At 35.7% G+C, this 8017-nt stretch overlaps 1 long non-coding RNA gene across 1 annotated transcript; it reads left to right on the top strand.

Annotated features, from left to right (window-relative positions):
• The first annotated feature begins 2533 nt into the window (after positions 1-2533).
• On the top strand, positions 2534-5370 carry LOC145429304 (uncharacterized). Its single transcript, XR_013909539.1, has 4 exons — positions 2534-3619; positions 4154-4297; positions 4407-4465; positions 4561-5370. It is a non-coding gene; the product is annotated as an uncharacterized LOC145429304 (long non-coding RNA).
• The last annotated feature ends 2647 nt before the right edge of the window (positions 5371-8017 follow it).

Raw genomic sequence — 8017 nt, 5'->3', positions numbered from 1 at the left:
TCTGAGACACCCGCAGCTTTGACACTGAATAATAATTTTTAGTGCACCAATTTATGGCATAGGCATATTGTACATTTTAACATTACTGATCATTGGTAAATATTGTTTATTAGTAATAATTGTTTTAGTTAAAAATATTTTTTAACTAAAGCATTGTTTTTAACATTATATTAACAATATACTAAATCTGTGGAAGGCTGTCCCAATAAATATCTGTTCCAAAAGAAATGGCACCCTCTGGTGGACAGTGTCAGTTCATCAACTCCAAATGCCAGTAGAACCCAAGCAAATTGATATTGGAAGGATTTCAAAACCCAGCTCAGTTAGCTGAACTGTTTGATGTATTGCTTAATTAAAACTAAAACTTTTCAGCTATCTTTGTAATAGGGTCATAAACCTACAGATCATTCCTTCAATCATCATATTTTTGGAACAACTAGAACAAGTGCTTCTGACTGAATGTAAAAAGCATTAGTGATAGTTTGTCATTATAAATTTGAAATGAAATAACTGATTCTGGATTAATAGATCTTTAAAATTAATTACAGAAACTTGGTTAGAAAAAATATTTACATATTTTTTCTGTATTATATATCAATTGCAAATGTCAGTTCCCTTGTTATAATACTTCATGTACTGAATTGCTTTAGAGGGTGGGGTGGAAGTGGGGGTGGTGGCTGTGGTGCGGGGGCACTGACCTCATTACTGACATCTAGAAAGTGTCACAGTTTTTCAAACAGGCTGACCTAGAAAAAATACCATAGGACCACAGCAAGCATAAAAATAAAGATGGCAGATCACATGATCAGATAGTCCTTGTCCAATCTGATAGTGCTTGAGAGCAAAGTCTATATAGAATGTAAAATTTAAAGGGTTAGTGCATGCTAAGCTGCTTCTGCATCCCAGTCTCTGGATTTCCTCCTTTTTCCTCTTTTTGGCTACTTTTTAAACTCACTGGTTGTAGGCTGAGTCACAGGGGGCTATATACAGGGTTTGAAGCTGCACTTCAGAGTCTGTGGCCATTTTGGTTTCCAATCAAAGCACCACAAGTTTTTGAGAGCTTGTCTATGCTATGCTATTGTTTATATTAAGTTTATGTTAGCTTGTTGTTTTGCTTGTTTCTCAGTAAATGATCAGTTTCATTGTTTTGTGTTAAGTTTGTGAAAAAAAGCCTGTAGAGGAGACAACCCATTTTTGTTTAATCACCACCCCTTTGTCATGTTTTTCCTTGAGTTGCTAGGAGCTCATTTGTAAGTTTAAAACGTTTTTTTGTGTGTGTGTTTTGCGTGCGTTTTAACTAAAGGCTTTTGGTTTGGGTTTTTTTTTTCTTTTTGCTGATTTGACTCTTCAACAACTTTGAAAGCTCCTACAGCAGCAGCAGATTAATTAGCTTTTACCCATAAGAGTGGGTTTGTGATAACTCCTCTGTTCCAAAGGTTGAATGGGAATGCAATGTTCATAAAAAGGGTCATGCTGTTTCTGAGTGTTTAGCCTTAAAGCACAAGCACATCAAATGACAGCAAGCAGACAACATGGGTGGGGTTAATAGAAACCATTTAGCCCACTAAATAGTCAGCATGAAGACTTGAGGAATTTGCCTTTAACAAATAAACCAGAGGATGAACAACCTATTAAAATATCAGTGATATTGTTGGATTCTGGTCTTTATTAATGTGATATGCTTCCCTGCATACTCACTATAGTTCAGGTAAACGTTTCCTCTCTGGATAAATGCTATGTGTAAAACAGGAACAAGTGCTACTGTTCTTACCTACTTAGGTTTGCTGGCAATTCCTTTCTCTCAATCTTTCAAAGCCTGAACCTTTAAATAATTGCCAGAAAATTCTAAAGTTTTGAAAATGACGTGTTTATTATGACTTTTACCAAAACTCCAACCCTAGAAACACACACACATACATTTAAACAAAACTGTTTACTCAGTGCATTCAATCTAAAATAGGAGAAACTTAAGTTGGTCACTTAAGTGACTGGAACTTATGAGTAATCAATGTGATTTAATTTATTAATACAAATCAAACTGAGTTCTTGAGGTTTCTATTATTTATTAGATTTATTTATCAGTTTATCTCAACTAGGCAGTCATACAAGTCATTTGTTCTTCTGTTATATTACCATTGTGGTTTAAGGACCACAAAATATCCCTTTATTTTAATTTTCATATTTATTTCCTATCCTATTCATAGGTCACGAGCAGTTGTCTAAGCATATCGTCACTGCATATCGTACTGTGTATGACTGTGTATGTGACAAATAAAATTTGAATTTGAATTTGAGAGGTCAGAAGTGAAATAAAAAAAAACATTTTTGATTCTTAATAGCATTAGTTTTTGGTTTCTTTTTCGTTTTCTCCAGTTTTGTTAGACTCAGGCAATAAAATAACTTGATAAGGCTAGGAAAAGATCATGGTTTGGCTCAAAACAGACCCTTTTACAGTATTTAGCACATTTTTTAAGGCTTGTTTTTTTGTGTTTCACCCAATCTAATACAATACAATACAATACAATTTTATTTATATAGCACATTTAAAAACCAGAGGTATGGCAAAGTGATTCACAGAACCAATTAAGAGCAATAATAAATAGAAATAAATAAAATAATAAAAATAAAATAATATACTGACAGGTGGGAGAGATAACTAATCAATAGTAAACCAGGCATAGTAGTAGGCACAAGCCGAAAGGCTGAAGGTTAAATCATTATAAACATTAATCAAAGCAAAAAACACAAGTTACAGTACACATAAAAGGCTAAATAAATACGTTTTTAATGGAGATTTAAAAGATTGAATTGAATCAGACGTCTGATTTAATTCAATAGCAATCTAAAGATATTAAAGAACACTAATAAACTTGTAATATGCACCAGAGTTCAAAGAGATATCAAGACGAGTATCACAGATGAGAAATTTCTGCATGACAAGCCAATCACCGCTTTGACTTCCTTAAATGGAAACGCCATGTGCATGATATATACACTATCTGTCTTTGAGCTCTCAACTATCATCACAGATGGCTGGGCTGCATGTGTTTGTGGTTGCTCTCTTGGGTAATTCTTAAGATAAGAGAATTTGATGTTTTTTAAGAATAATCAGTGTCTGCATTGTCATTCTTATTGTTGTTGTTGAGGGAATTTGTTTTTACCAGATGGGAATTCAAGTAAACTGCTTCACATTTCATTTTCTTATACCAATCTGTTTGTATTCCAGGAGTGGTCTCCTGTCAGAATTGGATTTCTGCATCAGAAGTGATAATCCATGCAGGACACAATATCACCCTCTATTGTGACTGCAAATTATCCTCTGGAGTATATATAGTATGGTACAGGGATTGTTCTCATGAGAACCAGCCATCTCTTGTTTTAAAACTGAAATATAATTCATGGGGAAATAACACATTTGACCTACTGAACCCCTTATCGCATTTTCAATTTGTGAGGAATTTTTCCTCTGAGTCCTATGACCTTATGATTTTAAACGTCACTGATTCTGATGAAGGCCTCTACTACTGTGGAACAGAACAACAACGGCTGGAGGATAAAGAATTCATCGTGCCCAGATTTATTTACACATATGGCAATGCCACAACAAGAATCATAATAGGTGAGTGTTTTTGTCAGGTTTTTCTTTTGTATGATATTTCATGTGATCTTAATTGATATGGAATTTGAGTGATGTTGTGCATCATAGTTTACCAGAACACTCAAGGAAATATTGTTTTTTAATATTTTTCAAAGAATTCTTACAAAATCAGAGACCCCTTGCTACTTACATGCAAACCATTTGGTATACATTTATTTTTCATATAATCACAGTATCACAAACCCCTGGGTTGTTTTTTCTTTTTACACTTCATTTCTGAAAAAAAAAGTTTCCAATTTGAAAAAAACAGTAGCGCAGTGCAGTTATCAAAATCAATCAACCCATGTCAAGAAATCAAAGGAAAAAGCCACAATTGTATAGCAGTAACAATTTTCAAAAAATGTCTATTCATTCTGCAAATAAAACTTAGCATGGGTTGTAACAGAAGATTGATAACAGCATGCATTTTATGATCATGGTCAAAGAAATCATGAAATTCCTTTATGAGATTAAAATACAATTAACCTACTTATTAGAGCTTTTTGTTTGATCCAGGTTTCAGCAAACATCACCAACCTCCTCAGAACTGTGACCTATGTTGGATGCTGCTACTCTCTCTTTGTCCAGTTTTTGCTGGCATCTCCTCACTCTTCTCCTCACTTCTGGTTTATCATCTATGTAGGAAAAGATTTATTAACTGTAAGTATTACTATTCATATGCCGTTCGTTTAAATCAAGAAACTCAGAATCAAAACATTTCTAATTTCAGTCCATTGTTTTGATTTTGTAACGTAATTTTTTTTCAAAGCTGAAGAACCTGAAGTTGACCAGATACATCCTAAAACAAGACGTCTAACAAGAATAAAGGTAATTTACAGAATGTTTTAACTTTATATTATACTACAGTAATAGCATTACAGTAGAACAAAATGGAGCTTCTAACAACAAACGTGACCTCTTAGGATGAAGATATGTGTTACGCTGCCCTGGAAATCCGTCAGGCATCGCAGAGGCAAAAGAAGAAAACACAGAGTTCTGACTTCTGCACATATTCTGCTATCAATATTTCTAAGGTGTAGAAAATTCTACACCTAAGTGTGAAGCTGTTTTGTGTGAAAGTGTGAAAACTTTTCAAATATGATTTGTTAATATTATAAATATTTTGCTGCAAGCTCCTCTGTTTCTGGTGATGCCAACCTTTACTGCAAATGGTTGAAAATGTACAGAAAATATATTTTTATTTCAGTAATTTTCTTGAATCGGTGTGAGTAATGGATATTTTTGTGGTTCAAAAAGGGACATTTTGGTTCTAAAATACTCTGCATGTGAAGGTTTTGTGTTTTTGTAGCTTCACTCTGAACCGAAATGTACACAAAAATATATATTTTTTAATTGAAATTGTTTTTATTACGATGTTTCAGGCTACATGTCATCTGGTTTGTAAATGAATTGTTAATTACTTGGCGTTTTTTAGATGTTTTTAGAATATGCTTGCACTTTTTTAAATTAACAGAAAGGTAGGTTGCTATGTGCTTTTTTACTGGGCTGGCCAACTAGAAATTAAATTGGAATAAATCTATTACATAAAGCTTGACTGACGGTGCTGCCTTAAACCATAAAAACTAACAAAAAGAACTATAATGGTAGTTACGTTTTCTATCGACTTGTCTGACACATGACTGTTAACAGAGAGTCTTTTGAGTCTTACTGGGATTATTTTAATGTCCATTTTATTCTTATTTTTCTCTGGTTAGGTTCAGTCAATGCAAAATACTTGGGAGGGGCTGGAAATACTTAGAACTTGGAAAGGGCTTAGTTCAAAGTACCTTTTCACAGGTTTTAGAAAAGCTCTTTTGCTCTGTTTTCTGTTTTATCAGTTGTTACTTTTTACTGGTAGAGTGGTTTTTACTGGTATAACCAGTAAAAACTATTGTTATAACTAGAGATGGACCGATCCGATATTACGTATCGGTATCGGTCCGATACTGACCTAAATTAGTGGATCGGATATCGGAGAGAAATAAAAAATATAATCCGATCCATTAAATATCAAAAAAGCACCTCACAAAACTTGCGACATGGCATAACTCGGCTCATAACCGTAGCACGTCGGAGCAGTATGCATCACGTGATATCTCTAAGAGTCTCACACCCCCCTGTGATGAGTCAGGCCCCAGCATTACGATGCTCTACTAACCTCAATCAGTTTGATCCAGTTTCGCTCCCTACTCTTAAGGGTATAATTGATCACCTAAAAAACTCAAACGCTGCTCATGACATCCTTCCATCTCGCATTATTAAAGATGGGTTTAACATTATTGGGCCCTGTATCATTAATTAACCTGTCACTGTTATCGGGTTGTGTTCCGGCTGCTTTTAAACACGCTGTAGTGCAACCTATACTTAAAAAGAGCTCCCTTGATCAGGATGACCTCGCTAACTTTAGACCCATTTCCAAACTCCCGTTTCTGTCTAAAATCCTAGAGAAGATTGTTCATTCCCAACTTCAAACTTATTTGGATGCAAATAATATCGGGGAAAATTTTCAGTCAGGGTTTAAGCCACGTCATAGCACGGAAACTGCATTACTGAGAGTCTTTAATGATCTTCTCCCAATTGCTGACTCAGGGCGCCCTGTGGCGTTAAATTTTCTTGATTTGTCCTCTGCTTTTGATTTGGTGGACCATAATGTCCTTTTAATGAGGCTTGAGGATCTGGTGGGCATCACGGGCAGTGCCCTTAGCTGGTTTAAATCCTATCTCTCAGAAAGGTCCTTTTCTGTCACCATGGGTACCTACACCTCCTCCATTGCCCCTGTTACCTCTGGTGTCCCCCAGGGGGTCTGTGTTGGGTCCCATGCTGTTCTCTTTATACTTGTTACTCTTGGGCCGAATCTTTGATAAATACAATATTTATTTCCACTTCTATGCGGATGACATTCAAATCTATTTTGAACTAGCTGTCACGTCGTCATTGCAACACTTCTCCGATTATATGAATGAAGTTAAAATCTGGCTACTGAGCAATTCCCTCATTCTAAATGATAAGAAGAATGAAATTGTAATCTTTGATACTCCCTTCTCTCGGGCTGAACTAATTGGTATTTTTGGGCCCTTTGCTGACTCCCTTTCTGACACTGTGAGGAACCTGGGTGTTGTCTTGGACAGTTCCTTCAAGTTGGACAAACATGTGTCCTCTGTAGTTAAATCGAGTTTCAATCAACTATGTCTAATCTCTAAAGCCAAGCCCTACTTACCACGTAAGGACCTGGAGAAACTTGTGCCTACTATGCCTGGTGTATTATTGGTTAGTTATGACATACTTTTCTTTCTTATTCTCATTTAAAATGTCTAGCTTTTAATAATTAATTATCTGAATCTTACACCCAAAGTTTTAATCTGATGTAAAAACTATAGAAGTCCATTACTGTATATAGTAACTATTAAGTCTAATATACCCTAGTAAGCTATAGTACTTTTTCCTTTGGGAAGGTACTAACTGTGCAGTCAGAGCGTTCTCACTCCCGAGGCGTAACATGTCGACGTTTTGTCACGTCCCGCGGCGTTCCTGAGGAACGCGAAAGGAGACCTTCGGCGTTCTTATGGTACGCGGCGGGTTATGGCTGGAATCCAGTGAATGACACTCCCGCGGTAATAGACGTTCCAGCCCTGTATTCCAGCCCTAAACCTAACCTTATCCCTAGCCCTAACCATAACCTTATTCCTGACCTTATCAAGGGGTGGCAAGGTCTTTAATGATGTTAAATAGCGTGTTTCTAAGCGATTTGAAGAAAAAGAGCGAACATGTGTAGATTCAGTCCAGACGGTTCTCATATGTCCTCTTTTTTCCGAGGTCGTCATTTAGGAACGTGGTGGGTAGCCGAAAGCGTAATATGGTGACGATTTGTCACCTAGCGTAAAATGTTACGCTTTGGGAGTGAGAACGGGTTGGTGCAGTCTGCAGTTCTGTTGAAAAAAGATGTTGAATCTATCAAGTTGGACAAACATGTGTCCTCTGTAGTTAAATCGAGTTTCAATCAACTACGTCTAATCTCTAAGGCCAAGCCCTACTTACCACGTAAGGACCTGGAGAAACTTGTGCCTACTATGCCTGGTGTATTATTGGTTAGTTATGACATACTTTTCTTTCTTATTCTCATTTAAAATGTCTAGCTTTTAATAATTAATTATCTGAATCTTACACCCAAAGTTTTAATCTGATGTAAAAACTATAGAAGTCCATTACTGTATATAGTAACTATTAAGTTTAATATACCCTAGTAAGCTATAGTACTTTTTCCTTTGGGAAGGTACTAACTGTGCAGTCTGCAGTTCTGTTGAAGAAAGATGTTGAATCTATTTAATTATTCTTGAAAAATAATTGATTTCTGTGCATTTTTTTTCACACTGTATCAAATTA

This window comes from Astatotilapia calliptera, chromosome 6 (genome assembly GCF_964374335.1).
Source record: "Astatotilapia calliptera chromosome 6, fAstCal68.1, whole genome shotgun sequence".
Taxonomy (NCBI): Eukaryota; Metazoa; Chordata; class Actinopteri; order Cichliformes; family Cichlidae; genus Astatotilapia; species Astatotilapia calliptera.
Note: the sequence above shows the minus strand (reverse complement) of the source record. Positions and strands in the feature narration are given on the sequence as shown.